Source organism: Equus asinus, chromosome 3, assembly GCF_041296235.1.
Source record: "Equus asinus isolate D_3611 breed Donkey chromosome 3, EquAss-T2T_v2, whole genome shotgun sequence".
Taxonomy (NCBI): Eukaryota; Metazoa; Chordata; class Mammalia; order Perissodactyla; family Equidae; genus Equus; species Equus asinus.
The window spans coordinates 78,165,625-78,182,590 of record NC_091792.1 but is presented as its reverse complement, the minus strand read 5'-3'; the positions used below and the strand labels follow the sequence as shown (position 1 = coordinate 78,182,590).

The 16,966-nt window shown below is 49.9% G+C and overlaps 1 long non-coding RNA gene across 2 annotated transcripts; it reads left to right on the top strand.

Annotated features, from left to right (window-relative positions):
- Window positions 1-9,489: 9,489 nt before the first annotated feature.
- On the top strand, window positions 9,490-11,766 carry LOC139044822 (uncharacterized). Of its 2 annotated transcripts, none has more exons than XR_011502090.1 (3): window positions 9,490-9,714; window positions 10,229-10,457; window positions 10,757-11,766. It is a non-coding gene; the product is annotated as an uncharacterized lncRNA (long non-coding RNA). The 2 variants fall into 2 exon arrangements; XR_011502089.1 differs by having other exon boundaries at window positions 9,491-9,714; window positions 10,753-11,766.
- The last annotated feature ends 5,200 nt before the right edge of the window (window positions 11,767-16,966 follow it).

The window sequence follows — 16,966 nt, the reverse complement described above, 5'->3', positions numbered from 1 at the left end:
CCAAGTTTTAATTTTGCATCACCTTATTTTAGTATTAAAGCTCATTTTAATAAATTCATTTTAATCTTACCCAGCCTGACCACACATTAAAATTCTTTTCACAAGATTCTTTTCCATAAACCTTCTACAGCTTTCTTTTTACATTTAGATTTTGTCCTATGATTCCCTCTTTCCCATTCCAAAATAACCAGCTTCTTTTTAAGACAAAATTACTTTCTTTTTGCTCAATAAAATGCATTTCCAATCCTTATACCTTCTTTTACCGAAAACACATGCTACTTCCCTTGCATACAGGGGTGTTTCCCTTTTTATTTCTTGTAGCTTTAGTTACATATATTAGAATTCTTAACCCTTAGAGTCCCCAATTCCTGGTAAAAATTAAGAAATAAGAAATTGTGAACTGTATTAGCATTTTGTGGCTTAGCAAACCTAAAATACCTTTTATAAATTTCTAGAAACATTGCCCTTTTTTCTGTGGAAAATTTCTCAGCATGGCATAGAACTTGTTCACTAATAGACTCAAATATCTTTAGTTTTCTGCCACAGGAAGCCAAAATGAGATAAACTTATCTTCGGTAATTAATGTTTTGGTATTTTGTTTAGTTTGGAAAATGATTTAGGGATTCGATGAGTAGCCATTATTTAGTTTAACTTAGTATAAACTTTGATCTCATTTACATTTATTTTAATTACTTGCTTTAGCAATCATGCTTGGAGTAGACATTAAACAGCCAACCGTCATCTTGTTACTTTCTTGCTGACAAATTTTGTAGCAGACAGAGACAGCATGAGCCTACATGACTCGTGAACCCAGGCAGAGAGAAAAGTTGCACGTTTGCATTACACCCAACTAATGACTCTGAAGATATGCCTACTTTTTATTTACACCAACAACCTTCAGCCAGCTTTTATTTACTAAAGATTAATTCTAGATCACATAAACTTGAAAAGCATTTGAGTTAGTTTCTTTTATATTTCTGAGATTTAGGAATACTTAATTTATAAGTAGTTAATTTCAAGCCAATTAAATTGAGCTTTTTACAAGTCAATTCTAGTAACATCATTTGGAGGTAGAAAAATATCACATCTCTATAACATGCATACATAGACACATAGACAGACACAAAGAAAGATCTCATAGCTTTCATTTAAAGAACTTTAGACATGTCTCAAAAGAATAATCGGATCCAAGCTGTATTTCTGGCAGATGGACTAAGGTGAAGTTTAGCTGTTCAGAGACGGCTGAAGTCTCTTACTGAAGGTTTTTATTTGCATCATTTTAGAGCTACTTTTGGAGTCATTTTGTCTATCATCAAAAGTCTAGGGTAGTTGATATTTAAACTTTTCCTTCTAGTTTTTATTTGTTCCAGTTAACTTAGAAATAGCAATAAGGAGTTAAGCTTTTGAATCCTCAGAGGTCTGATTTTAAAGGGGCAGGTTTTTGCAGAGAGGAAGAGTGGAAGGTGGCATCTGGGGTGGAGCCTGAGACAAAGGAGTCTGGGAAGACAAGATGGTGCCTGAGACAGAGAAAGGGGGAAGGGAGCAGGAGGCTTAAGAAACCTTTTTGTTTTCCCTCAGCTTTTTAGTTGTTTTGGTGAATTTAGACAAGATGTCTAGTAGTGAGGCAATTTTAGAGCTTTGTGGGTATCCAGTGAAAATACACTTACCATTTGTTTTGCTTCATTTTAGAGCCATGGTCTTCCAATATGATTTTAAGAAAAGCTAGTTTGGGGAGATTGAAAGTTCTCCATGATGGCCATTGCAATTCTGAACTGCTTTTGGTCAGTTCATCCCACTTAGTTAAAAGTGCACATATAGAGGCCCACAGTTCTTAAACATAACCCGGCTGGCATCCCTGAAGGAGGATTTCCCTCAGAACATTTAGATGACTGGGATCCCATTTCCGAAATGTCCTCTGAAAACCCAAGAAAGTCTCTGGAGTCCTAGCCCTGAGCCCTGAAGGAATCTAAAGACAAAAGAGTTGCTGTATTCCCAACCCTGATTCCAAAAGGAACCTGAAAACCAAAGAAACCTCCAGGAAGTCAGCCAGCTTTGAGCAGTCCCACGAGTCCTTCTAGGAGGTGAAGTATCAAACCTGACTGTGATCTGGAGGACCCCACCCTTGGGCCCACAACACTGATGTTCATGCCAAATCCTAGACATGAATGATGCCAGCAGCTCTGTTCATCACTGCTCCAAGCTGGAAACCACACAATGTCCTTCAAAGAGCAAATGGCTAAACATAGGGTTGGGGGTTAGTTGAACAGTGGGTGGAAGTGGAGAGAGGTGTTGGGAGACACATACCAGAGGAGGACTGGGCAGGACCGGGCAATGAATTGTGTGTGATTTGGGGAGATACAGGATGAGGACACACTTCTGGAGTTTGGAAAGAGTGAGGTCACCAGGTGAACAGGGATACAGTCCACTCAGCGGGGAAGCCTGGGGCACGGCCCAGATGACGCTGAACAAACTTTTAGTGTCAGATCATTCTTGGAATGTAATGTTCAGGCAACATCCAAGCCAGAAGATCAACCAGGCAGTTGTATGTCTGATTCTGGGTGGAGATAAATCTGGGGTGCATAAGCACTAAGGTGGTAATGAATGCCTTCAGAATGGATTGGATCACCCAGAGGTTATTTAAAACAATGAAAGCATAGAGATAAAAGATTACGGCCCTGAGTTGAGCATGGGAGCACTTCAATTATTAAAACCCAGGCAGATGAGGCTCTGCTGGCAAACATTCCTGCGGAGGAGCATCCAGAGAGGTAGAAAGAGAAGGAGAAGATTCTGGCATCAGGAGCAGAAACCAGAGTGTCCTCAGAAACAAGGAGGAGCCCATCCCCACTTCTTTGCCCCTGTCCGCCCCAGAGCCAGGCAGGTGCTGGTATCCCAGCCCCTCAATCTCTCTGCTCCACCCTGACCTGGGGCCAACCAGGGTGGGTGGGACCCCAAGCCTCTAGGTCATTGGCCTCTTCCATATACCAGAGCCCCTGGAGATTCAGTGGGCTGTCCCAACCCTCCAAGACCTGGGGCTGGCAGTCCTGATCTCTGGGCCAGTGCAGTCCTGCTCTGCAGGAGACTCAGGCTGCTTTCCCAAGGGAAGGATATTCCTGTCACATGGCAGGGATGAGCCAAGGGGGCAGCATCCCTTTGCACCTGGACCCCATCTTACAAACTTTGAGTGCCCTCCACTCTGGAGAAACAAGATGACTGATGCTTCAGGCCCCACTGGCCTACTGATATCCACTGCTCTCATGGGAGGCATGAGCTCTCATTAGGTCCAGGGTTACCCAGCAGGCAGGGGAAAGACACACACAACACATACACTCACACACTCCCCAAGGGCCAGTTGGTCCTCCTGCTGGGGCCCAGCAGTGGTGGTAGTAAAAAAAATTTCAGGAGACCATCGCTGCCACTTCTTGGTCCCCTAAGCTGTCACCCCCAGCTGATTCAAGTTTGTTTGTTTGTTTGATGTTACCACAAATTGAGAGCTTGGAGCTTCCTAATCTGCCATTGCATTTTATTCTTTCTACTCCACTCCTTCTCCAGAGCACACAATCATAATTAAGAAAACAATATTATGCATATATTGCATTTGGCTTTCAAACTTGAACCAAGGTTAGTAAGAGAGGGAAATTGAGTTGTCTTTGTTAAGAGAATTTTATCTTTTTTTGGTACTATCAAAATGTTCAAGTATAGTCTATAAAACTTTAATATGTTCAAAATTGAGAAACATACATAAGTGGTTCCTCATTGCTGTCTCTGGTCCTATCCTCTCCCCCCACCTCCAGGCTGCAACTATTTACTGGGGGGCTTTGGGGAGAAAAGAAAAAGAAAAAAAAAGAAGATTGGCAACAGATGTTAGCTCAGGTGCCAATCTTAAAAAAAAATATTGATTTAGTTGGTACTTTACAGATTACAAATGCTGTTATATATGTAAACTGTGAAATGAAGAGTTGGTCTTCTCACCACATCCTCACATGGTCTTTCCTCTGTACACTATAGCTTATAAAAACTTTAATATGTTCAAAATTGAGGGACATAAATAAGTGGTTCCTCATCGCTCTCTCTCGTCCTATCCTCTTCCCCCACCTCCAGGCTGCACAGCCTCCACTCCAGCTCTTGTGACACTGGACTCACCTGCTGAAACACCTACCTCCCCACTGGTCTAGGAGCTTCTGCCCTCACTCATCTCTATTGCCTGTGTTCACACATATGTAAGGCCACTGCAGCTACTAACATGGTAAGTGAGGGAATTATTTCTCCACTGAGCCACTGGATGAGAAGAAAAACTTTCCCATCTCTTCTGTGAAGACACAGCCTCAATGGAGACTAGAGCAAGTGAGTGTGAATGCTGGGAAGATTATTTCCACACCCATCCCTCACCTGCTGCACGCCTAACAGGGTGGTGAACATAATGGACACCAATATTTCCCAGGGTGTTTAGAGGATCCAGGCCCGAAGGAGAAACCCGACCACTTGGCAAAAGAGGGATCAATCCAGGAATGAGAGCAAGTCCCTTCTCACCTGTTGTGTCATTGTCAGGAGCTCAGCTGCCACCCGTCCTCCTCTGTGTCTCATCCAGGAACAGTTTGAAAACTAAGCAGATCAAGCTGATGAAAAAGAAGGAAGTCATGAGAATCCAGTCTTTAAAACAAAAGAGAGACCACATAGGTAGGGAGTATCGCTGGATACACCAGGCACGAACCCCTGAACATTCACCTGGGAGTGGCCCCCACCCAGCCCAACCCACAGGAATGCCCTGTGAGTGAAGACCAGCAGGGAGACCCTCTCCCCTCCCAGGGTCAAAAGTAAGAAGGCTTTGGTGACTTCGCACATAGGAAGATAGCAATATCCCCATTTTACAGATAACAAAATGAGCATCGGGGGTGTTATGGGCTGGACTGTGTCCCCCTAACTCACATGTTGAAGTGCCAAGCCCCACTGTGTCTGTATTTAGAGACAGAGTCTTTAAAGAGCTAATGAACATTAAATGAGGTCCTCTGGGTGGGGCCCTAACCATAAGACTGGTGTCCTTGTAAGAAGAGGAAGACACACAGAGGAAAGACCATGTGAGGACGTGGTGAGAAGGCAGCTGTCTGCAAGCCAAGGAGAGAGGTCTCTGGAGAAACCAACCCTGCTGACATCTTGATCAACTTTCAGCCTCCAGAATTGCGAGAAAATACATTTCTGTTATTTAAGCCCAGTTTGTAGTATTTGGTTAAGGCAGCCCTTGCCAAATAATAATAGTTTTAGACTTTAATTAGACCTCCTGTTCATAGTTGTTATTTAATTTTTAATTCCTAGGATTAAAACCATATCCTAGGAAACCCTCACAATTGTCACATGGGGATTCTTGTCTCCACAGCAGCACACCACTCTGGAATTTATGGGTTAATAATTCTTGGTTAGGTGCACCCGATTGCTTCTCCAACACCACCCCAGCCCTTTAGAGCCCCCACCCTCCCTGCTGTGCCCTGCCACCACTCTCTGGATGCACCTGCCTTCAGTCCCCTTGGCTCCTCCACATGTGGGATTCAGATAACATCAGAAATTCAGCCCTAGCTCTGCTTAACATGGCCTCGGACATGTGGCCAGGCTCCTGTGGTATCTCTTTTTTTTTTTTTTTTTTAGGAAGATTAGCCCTGAGCTAACATCTGCTGCCAATCCTCCTCTTTTTGCTGAGGAAGACTGGCCCTGAGCTAACATCCATGACCACCTTCATCTAGTTAATATGTGGGACACCTCCCACAGCATGGCTTGCCAAGCAGTGCCCTGTCCGCACCCGGGATCCAAACCAGCAAACCCTGGGCTGTCAAAGCAGAATGTGCGAACTTAACCTCTGCGCCACCGGGCCGGCCCCTGTAGTATCTTTTTAGTGGTGAGTGGAACGATCTAAGGACTCATGTCAGTGACTCTCATTACACAAGTCAGGCACTAACCCCTCTCACCCAGGGAAGAAGGAGGAGTGCACACATCACAAGTCTAGTCGTGTCCCACAGTCCCCACAGGGTGTACAGGCGGAGCAAACAGAGAGTGCAGGAGTTTAATTTGGGGGAATTGAGTTGACTCCTGCAGATATCTTAGTGAAATGCTAGCTAGAGTTCCGTCTTAGTCATTAGCATTGGCAGAAACATTCTTCACCTCACAATTTACGTATATACATATATATTTGTAAACTGTAAAGTACCACCTAAATCAATATTTTTTTTAAAAGATTGGCACTGGAGCTAACATCTGTTGCCAATCTTCTTCTTCTCCCCAAAGCCCCCCAGTATGTAGTTGTATGTTCTAGTGGTGGGTGCCTTTGCTTGTGCTATGTGGGACGCCACCTCAGCATGGCTTGATGAGCAGTGCCATCTCCGTGTCCAGGATCCAAACCGGTGAAATCCTGGGTCACTGAAGTGGAGCACACAAACTTAACCACCTGGCCACGGGGCTGGCCCTAAATCAATATTAATCATTAACTACTGCAAGGTCAAATACTGATAATGTGTCAGGAACAAGGATGGCTTAAAACACTTTGACCCTGGAGGTCCCAAAAAGAGAAAACATTTCTCGTAGCTTTAATTGAAACCCTGCGATGGGGATTTACATGTATTTGCTTCTTTAACCTCTACCATAACCCTGCTAGTTATAGACAAGTTATTCATTTTATAAGTGACATGAGCTAGGTTCAGAAAGCTTGATTAAAATGACAAAATCATGAGGCTAGAAAATGACAGAGCCAGAACTTAAACTTAGCTCTGCCTGTCTCTGAATCTCAAATTCCTAAACCCGGTGGTCTTGAGGGGTGGCCCCCAGACTCTAGCTTTACCTGGAAATGTCACCTCTCAGATCAGTGATCAGAGACACCTCTTCTTATCACAGTGCTTCCCAGTGCAGCCTATTTACACAGTCTTCCATGCCCAGGTTCTCCCACCGCAGGGGTCCTCAAGGGTGCTCAACCAACTTCCCCAAATCAGCCGCAACTTTCCTCTGCTTTACATGTCAGTTTCACCACGCAAAAAAGTCTCAGGCCCCTCTGACCTTTCAGCATGGCTGATGACCAAGCCTCAAGCCCACAGGATAATACTATCTCCCCATCCCACAGCTGCATCTGTCATAGCCCCCACTGGGTTTTATAACTGACATTTATCACTTGACCCAGGTGGCTGGGACAGCTGGCCTCCTTTGGACAAAGCAGGCAAGCTGCAGGGTGCTCCTCTCCTACTGCCCCGCATGTATGCACTCACGGAGAGGGCCAGGGGAGGGCCAGTATCAGCTCACAGACACAGATTTCTCACAAGGTTAGTGCCTTAGGGAATAGGAGAGCATGGCTTTCCTGACTCCAGAGTTGAGGGCAGTACCTGCTGATGGAAGGGCATGCCTGATGAGTTCCCTGTCTGTTCCCTAGGGTGTCTGCCTTGTGTGGTCACACTCCTTTGGCAAGCTGTTCTCGGCCTTGTGACTTGACGAAGTCTTTCCCTCTCTGGGTGTCAAAAGATTCATTTGTGATGAGAGGCAGTGTCTGTCAGAAGAACAAATGAGGCCTGGAATGAACCATCAGGCAGAGGGACAGCTTGACTGACTCTGCGGTCTGTTGCAGGCAAAGAGGGTGAGAAAACCACCACTGCCAAACAATGCAAATGGGCCCTTGGAAAAGTAGAAGGGGATGTGAGGCACAGCTGAGGGAAATGGGGACCACTGCCTTCACTGGCAAATGATCACTGGAAGAGTGTGCCCCACACCATCAGAGCCCTGCTGACCCGATACTCAGCCATCGTGAGGGTCACTGCGAGGCCACAGGCACCAGTCACAAAGCGTGTGTAGTTGGAGTGATGGGCTTAAATAAAGGCAAGAGGGCTCCTAAAGGGGTGAGAGTCAGCAGGAACTTTGGGAAAGGTCAGGGACTTGGGGATGGTGTGAGTGGTCCATGACACTCTCCTCAGATTCCCAAGATGCCAGGTGTCTGGATTACAGCCACCTCCACACCCCACCAAAGCAGCCACTGCCACCCCCCCCACCCTTTCTCTCACCACTGCCAATAATATCTCAGCATAGGCCCAATAGAGCGGTGAAAGCTGGGTCCCCAGGTCACATCTGTGGCCTCTGAACCAGACCTGGTTTCATGGGGAAGGGGGGCATGAGGCAGGATGAAATCCACTGAGGCATGGGTGGTGAGGATCCCTGAGTCCCATTCCAGTGTATGGTCATGGCAACTGACAATCTCTGGACCACAAGACAGTCCTTCCAAGACCAGGCCAGAGGCAGCCCGTTCCCTGGTCCCAAAACCTGGGGTACCCAGCTCCTCCCAGGGCAACACAGGAAATGATGGAAGGCCTGTCTCACCACTCACATCCTTCTCCCCACCACTGCCGAGACAATCAACCTCCCTCAGGAGGAAGGACATGGTCGGCAAGGACCCGGATGAAGCTGGTGCTACCTCCCATGTCAGGCACATGACATGCACAGGAGCTTCCTCCCAAAACAGGGGCAATGACACCTCCCAGAAAACCTTCAGGACTCAGGGCCCTTTCCTCTGTCCTTGCCCCACTGACAGAGTCTTGGCCCAAATGAGTGGGACAGTCAGCCTCCTTTGGGTATATCAGGCAAGCCCTAGTGTGGTCTCCCTCTGCCCCTCCTCGGTAGACTCAGGGAGTGGGCCAGGAGAGGGCTTCTCTCAGCCCTTCTTGTCAGGTATCTCCCAAGGGGAGCACCCTAGGCAGCAGCAATGCAGGCTTTCCTCAGTCCAGAGTGGAGGGTGGGAACCGCTGATAGGAGAGCATGCCTGTGGGTTTCCCCTTCGTTCCCTGGGTGGCATGCCTGTGCTGCCACACTCCTTTGGCAAGCCTTTCTCAGCCTTCTGACTTGACACAGCCTTTCCAACTCCTGGGGAAGAAAGGTTCATTCGTGATGAGAGGCTGTGTTTTTTCCAGCAATAAGTGAGGATGGGGATGAACCAGCTGGCACAGGGAGAGTCTTGCTGCCCTTCTGGGTCAGATGTGAGCAAACAGGGCTGGAAAATCTCTTCCAAGGAGGCAGCAGTGACCTGAGTGGAACGGGGGAAGGGGATGTGAAACACAGCTGAAGGAAAGCAGGCAAGCCAGAGTGCGCCTCCCCCTGTGCCCTGTGGCTGTGCACTCAGGGAAAGAGCCAGGAGAAGGTGTCTCTCCGCCCTTATTCTAGGATTTCTGGCAAGGGTAGTGCCCCAGGCAGCAGGACATCAGGCTTGTCTGACTCCTGGAGCTGAGGGTGAGTCCTGCTGAGGGAAGAGCTTGCATGGAGGGCTCCTGGTTTGCTCCCTAGGTGGCCTGTCTGCCTTGCCACACTACTGAGCAAGGCATTCTGGGACTTCTGAATAGACAGGGCCTTTCCTCCTCCTGGAGTCAAAGGGTTCATTTGTGATGTGGGGCTGTGATTTTTCTACCAGTCACTGAGGCCTGGAATGAGCCAGCTGGCAGAGAGACAGCCTGGGTGTCCTCCCCTAGTCGTTGTTGGAAAACAGGGTCAGAAGGCCTCCCCCGTGAGAAGGCCAGCAGCCACCTGAGCCGAAGGTCAGAAGGGGAGGTGAGAAACAGGAGAAGGAAAGGTGGACCCTAGTTCACCTTTGAACATTTCTACCCCAGGAGGAGGGAAGACTGTGCCTAGTCTGTCAGAAGGCCTGGAGCTCCTTGCAAAGAAGAGCGGCACAGCAGACTGGCCACCTACGTAACGGATGGGGCATCCCCCCAGGTAAGTGCTTGCACTGGGAGGACCCACCCACATGCCACTCTGGGGCAGAGGGAGAGGAGAACCCTATAACTTGCCGACTTTCCCAAAGAGGGCCAGCCAACGCAGCCCCTCGAGCCAAGACGGTGTCCATGGGACTGCTAGGAAGGAAAGAGCCCTGGGTCCAGAAAGTTTTCGGTGAAGGGTCATCAGCTCTATCAGAGGTAGAAGCTGCTGGAATTCTGGTGTGCCCGACCTGGGAGCTGCTGCCCGCCGCACCCGGGTCCTTAGTGCCCTGCCTGGGCTCCCCAGGGAGGATGCCAGACTTAGTCTTGGCCTTGGCCTGAGGGATGCCTGCGGTGATGGGGGCGTTCCACAGTTGCCTGGGCTTCCCTGGGAGAGTCAGAGATCCCTGGGTGGTGGCCTTATGGAACGGGCCACCTCTGGCCAAGTCTAGGGGAGGGAGCCGCCTCAGGGTCGAGATGGGTGGTGGCCAGCATCATCCTCACCAGGAGCAGCCCTCGGGGATCTTTCGCAGGGATTGTGTCACGCCCCGCCTTCCCCGTCGGATGCTATCCTCCTGCACCCAGATCCAGGTTGGAGGCCACGGATGACGCCTGGAAACTGCCTTTCAGCACCCTGTCTGGCCTTCCCTGCGCCTTGTAGGGCAGCGGTGGGAGAAAAACCTGTAGGGACGGCTGGACGTTGGCTTCGTGGGCTGCCACGTGGGCATCCAGAATCTTGGGGACCTGAGGAGAGGAGGGCAGGTGCACCCATGGCCTCTCTACCTCCCCGACCTGACCTAGGGTTCTGACTGACTCTCACGACTGTGGGAGCCCTGCTCCCTGGCCTGAGGACCATTCCTCCCACTGTGCATGCACGGGTGGGAGGGAGGGGTGGGGGGAGGAATCCGGCCTCTGGCCTCACTGGGAGCCCCGCACTGGGTGGGGGGGATCTGGCGGGGTGGGGGCGCCCTCTGGCGGAGGCCCCGTGCAGCTGCCAGGGAGCTGGGGTTCCCACTTCCTTCAGGGCTTCTCATGACCCTTTCCCCTCTCTGCTCAGGTAGCTGCTTTCCTCCTTGGAAGAGGTTTTCTGGCCCTGTTTGCTCCCAACTGACCCAGAAGGGCAGCAAGACTCCCTGTGCCAGCTGGTTCATCCCCATCCTCACTTATTGCTGGAAAAAACACAGCCTCTCATCACAAATGAACCTTTCTTCCCCAGGAGTTGGGAAAGCTGTGTCAAGTCAGAAGGCTGAGAAAGGCTTGCCAAAGGAGTGTGGCAGCACAGGCATGCCACCCAGGGAACGAAGGGGAAACCCACAGGCATGCTCTCCTATCAGCGGTTCCCATCCTCCACTCTGGACTGAGGAAAGCCCGCATTCCTTCCGCCTAGGGTGCTCCCCTTGGGAGATACCTGACAAGAAGGGCTGAGAGAAGCCCTCTCCTGGCCCACTCCCTGAGTCCACCGAGGAGGGGCGGAGGGAGACCACCCTAGGGCTTGCCTGATATACCCAAAGGAGGCTGACTGTCCCACTCATTTGGGCCAAGACTCTGTCAGTGGGGCAAGGACAGAGAAAAGGGCCCTGAGTCCTGAAGGTTTTCTGGGAGGTGTCACTGGCCCTGCTGGGGGAGGGAGCCCCTGGGTGTGTCATGTGCCCGACATGGGAGGTAGTGCCTGCTTCATCTGGGTCCTTGCTAGCCATGCCCTGCGTCCCAAGGGAGGTTGATGGTCTCGGCAGTGGTGGGGAGAGGGATCTTCGTACCTCACAGAGACCTCCCCTAATCTAAGAGATGCCCTCTGAACTCAGAGAGACCTCTCCTGACCTCACAGAGCCCTCGCCTGACCTCAGAGACACCCCATCTGACCTCACCTGGATCTCCCCTGACCTCACAAAGAAACCCTCTCACCTCACAGAGACCTACCAAGACCTCACAGAGACCCCTTTCTGTCCTCAAAGGGCCCTCCTATGACCTCAAAGAGACCTACTCTGATGTCACATCCTCCGCTGAACTCATAGAGACCCCCTCTGACCTCACAGAGACATCCCCCTGACCTCACAGAGATGTCCAACATCACAGACACCCAATCTGATCTCATAGAGATGTCAAGTGACCTCAGAGACCACCTCTGACTACAGTGACCCCTTCTCTGACCTCAAAGAGAACCCTGGTGATGACACAGAAACATCCCCTGACATCATAGATTCCTCCCCTGAACTCAAAGACCTCCCTGACCCCAGAGACATCCCTGATCTCATAGAGACCTCCTGTGACCACACAGAGAACTCCTCTGAAATCACAAAGACTTCCTCTGACATCAAAGAGACGTTAGCTGACCTCAGAGACCTACTGTGACCTCACAGGGACCTCCCCTGACTTCACAGAGACCCCATTTGGCCTCACAGAGACCTCCTCTGTTCTCAAAGAGATGCCATCTGACCTCACAAACTCATCCTCTGGTTTCATAAAGACACACCCTGACCTCAAAGAGACCCCACAGAGACTTCCTCTGACATCACAGGGACCACCTTTGACATCACAAAGTCCTTCCTGACCTCACAGTGACCCCCTCTAACCAAACAGAGACCCCCCTGACCTCACAGAGACCTCCTTGATCTCACAGAGGTCTGCTCTGACCACACAGAGACCTCCCCTGACCTCACAGAGAGCCCTCTGACTTCACTGAGGCCTCCTCTGACCTTGCAGATAGCCCCTCTGACCATACACATACCTCCCTTGCCCTGATGATGACCCGCTCTGACACACGGAGACATCCCCTGATCTCACAGAGACCTCCATGACCTTGCTGAGACCCCATCTCACATCAAGAGACCTCCCTAACCTCACAGAGACCAACTGTGCCCTCACAAAGACCTCCCGTGACCTCACTGAGAAACCCTTTGACCTCACAGAGACCTCCCCACACCTCATAGAGACTCCCTCAGATGACACAGAGACCTCACATCACCTCACAGTGATGTCCTCTGGGCTAGCAGAGACCTCCTGCGAACTCAGATAGACCACTTTGACCTCAGAGAGAACTCCCCTGACCTAAAAGAGAACTCCCTGACCTAAAAGACCTCCCCTGACTGCACAGATACCTCCCCTGAGCTCACAGAGACCTCCCTGACCTCAGAGACCTCAGTGGCATCAGAGACCTCCACTGAACTCAGAGACATCAAGTGAGCACGAAGAGACCTCTCTGATCTCAAAGACACCTCCCTGACATCAAAGAGACCTGTGTGAGGTCACAGAGACATCCAGTGATGTCACAGAGACCACTCTGACCTCACAGAGACCTCATGTGACCTCACAGAGACCTCCAGTGACCTCAAAGAGACCATCTTTATCCTCAAAGAGACCTCTCCAACCTCACAGAGACATTCTCTGAACACACAGAGACCTCCCTGCCCTCTGAGACATTCTCTGATCTCACAGAAACCTCCCCTGACCTGGAATAGACCTCCCCTGTCTCACAGAGACCTTGCCTGACATCACAGATACCTCCCTGTCTTTGAGGACCGCTCCTGACCTCAGAAAGACACCCTCTGATCTCACAGAGACCTTCCCTGACCTATAGAGACCCACTTTTATCTCATAGAGACCTCCCCTGATGCCACATAGACCTCCCCTGAACTCACAGAGGCCTGCCTGAACTCACAGAGATCTCCTTGATCTCAGAGACCTCCCATGACCTCACAGATACCCACTCTGACCTCACAGAGAGCTGATCTTGCCACACAGAACTTGGTCTGACTTCACAGAGACCTCCGCTGACATCACAACATGCTCTCTGACCTCACTGTGACAAGATCTAATCTCACAGAGACCTCTGATCTCACAGAGACCTCCTTGAAATCACAGAGGTCTCTCCTGACCTCACAGAGACCTCTCTGCCATCTGAGAAACACCCAGATCTCACAGAAATCTCCCCAGACATCAGATAGGCCTCCCTTCTCTCACAGAGACCTCGCCTACCATCAGAGACACATCTCTGTCCTCACAGACCTACCCTGACCTGAGAGACAGCCCCTCTGACCTCACAGAGATATCCCTTACTTCACAGAGACATCCTTGACTTCACAGAGACCTCTCCTACCTCACAGAGACTTTACTTGACTTCATAGACACACCATCTGGCCACAAAGAGACCTCCCCCTAACTCACAGAAAGCCCCTCTGACCTCATTGAGACCTCCCCTGGCCTCACAGATACACACTCTGATGTCACAGAGACCTCCCAAGACCTCACCGAGAACTCCCATGACCCCACAGAAACCACCTCTGACCCCACAGAGTACTCCCTGACCTCACAGAAGCCACAGCTGACATCAAGAGACCTCTCTGACCTCAGAGAGACAACCCTGACCTCAGAGAGACAACCCTGACCTCAGAGAGACATCCCCTTACATCACAGAGACCTACCCTGATCTCACAGAAACCTCCCCTTATATCATAGATATCTCCTCTGACCTCACAGAGAATTCCTCTGACAACACACAGACCTCTGCTGACCTCGGAGACCTCACATCCCCTCGCAGAAGCCTCCTTTGAACTCAGAGAACTCCCTTGATTTCAGAGATCTCCCTGACCTGACAGAGACCTCCCATGAAGACACAGAGAACTGTGGGGGACTGGAATTGGCCATCCCAAGATACGTCTCTTTAGCATGAGGATTATTTTGGGCTGGTTAATTTTAAAAACTGCAGACATGGGGGCTGGCCCGATGGCCAAGTGGTGAGTTTGCGCGCTCCTCTTCAGTGGCCCAGGGTTTTGCTAGTTTGAGTCCTGGGTGTGAACATGGCACCGCTCATCAAGCCATGCTGAGGCAGCATCCCACATGCCACAACTGGAAGGACCAACAACTAAGAATACACAGCTGTGTAGAGGGGCGCTTTGGGGAGAAAAAGGAAAAATAAAAAAAAATTTAAAAATCTTTCAAAAAACTGCAGACATGAGAGAAACTCTGAAAAGTAGAATTTACTTACCCTCTGTTAAGAGATATTTACATTTGTAAAGGAAATCTCCATCTGTAAAGATATCTCCCTTTCTGTACCAGGAAGAAGGGGGATGACCTTATCTCTAGAAACTCTTATCAATGCAGAAGGCAAGGACTTATATCTGTATATAACCTTACTCTTGTGTACTGTGCTTTTCTGATAATCTCCCATAACTGACTCCCTCCACCCCCAACATCCTCCTTTGTCTTTAGCTGAAGATGGTATTTAAGGTGATGGCTTCAGCCATTTTGGGGAGTTACTCAGTTTTTCTAGGTCTCTCCCATGTATACATGTTATAAAGCTTTAATTTTCTCCTGCTATTCTGTCTCATGTGAATTTAATTCATTGTACAGCCAGAAGGACCCAGAGTGGATGGAGGAAATGTCTTCCTCCCCTGCAGAACTCTGACCTCACAGAGATGACCCTGAACTCAGAGACCTGCATGGCCACCCAGAGACCTCCCCTGACATGAAAGACCACCCATGATCAAACAGAGACAACATCTGTCCTCACAGAGACTCCCTCTGACCTCACAGAGGCCTCCCCTGACCTAACAGAGAACTTCCCTGGCCACATGGCTCTCCCATGTGATCAGAGGCAACCCCTCTGACCTCACAGAGACCAAATCTGACCTCATAGAGACCTGCCCTGACCTCACAGAGACACCCACTTACCTCACAGAGACCCACCCCTGAACTCAGGGGGAGTGCCCCTGACCTCACAGATACCTCCCCTGACCTCACATATACCCCCTCTGACCTCACAGAGTCCTCCCTTGAATTCACAGTGACCCTGTCAGAACTGACAGGGACCTGCCCTTATCACTGACTAGTTGTCCTGAGGAACTCAAGAGTGGGTTTACAAGAATTTAACTTTTTCCAAATTTTTTCCTTTTGTTATGTTAAGAAGATGCCATCACCAACCTCCTGGTGCCAGACCAGACCATCCCACAAGAGCTACATGTATGACCTTTGCCTTATTTTTAATGCTAAGTTCTCTCCAGGAGGAGCGTAGGCCTTGTTACCATCACCTGCAGTGTGTGTGGAAGCATGCTTTCTATCTGAGTCTGTGCAAGAGGATACTCACCTCTCCCTTTTGAATATTCATTCCCCATCTGAAATAAATGTCCCTCCTTCCCTTTGTCTGGGGACACCATGACTCTGGAAATGATTCCTCATGGTCTCCTATTTGCTGCAAATATAGCTTACTTTGTGAGACTACTTCTGGTAGAGAGTCTGATGTAACTCACCAGGATGGAACGCGTTTTGCTTTCAGTAACAAATTGGCACCCAATATCGGGTTTGCCTCTTTGTGGTGCTCATGTTGCCAGCTTGATGTCTCCGCCCCCTCGGGAGACCCAGCAGCAGCTGCACTGAGCGCGTTGCTCTGTGGATCTTTCAATGGAGGTGAGTGGCGCCAACCGCACAGCATGGCTATAAGATTTATTTCTTTAAGTTGCCTCATAAAGTCTTCCTGTTAATGTCTGGCTTCAGGGTTTGAGTCCCATCTGGGGGTAGCCTGGCTCAGGGGAGTGAGAGTCCCCTCTGAATGGAAGGATTGCATGACCCAGCTACTCAGGATGGGACGATGCTTGGCTCTGGTGAAACAGGAGCAATCCCTGTTGACTAGTCTAGGGTTCCGGATCCCTCTGGAGAATGAATCTCCTCTGGAATGATGAGGTGGGGCTTTTAGGCTCCCACCCGAAGTCACTGAGTCTGTCTTTGTGTTATGTCTGTGATCGGAGAGGGGTCCCTTTAGATGCGGTCAAGCCCCCTCTGGAGTTGGTGAGTCTGTTTTTTTGTCATTGGTTTTTGTTGAGGATGCTCGACATCAATCTTGTTTGTCCACAGTCTGGCTTTTCTGGACTCCTAGGTCTCTTTCCTTGCCCTCCCTATCACTGACCCCTGGGTGAAACCCAGTGTTCACCCAGTATTATTTTCCCTTTTCCGGCACTTGGTTCTGGCATGTCCGGCAGGTAGTTTCTGCGAATCAGGCACCTGGTTCTGGCGTATCCAACAGGTGGTTCTGGCGTGTCTGGCAGGTGGTTCCAGCATGCCTTGCAGGTGGTCCAGTCGTGTCTGGACCCTGGTTTTGGCGTGTGCGACACATGTTTCTGGAGTATCCGTCCGGTGATTCCAGTGCATCCAGCAGGTGGTTCTCGCAAATCTGGCAGGTGGTTCTGGCGTGTCCAGCAGTTGGTTCTGGAGTGTCAGGCACCTGGTTCCAGTGTGTCTGGCAGGTGGTTCCGGACCATCCGGCAGCAGGTTGTACTGTGTCC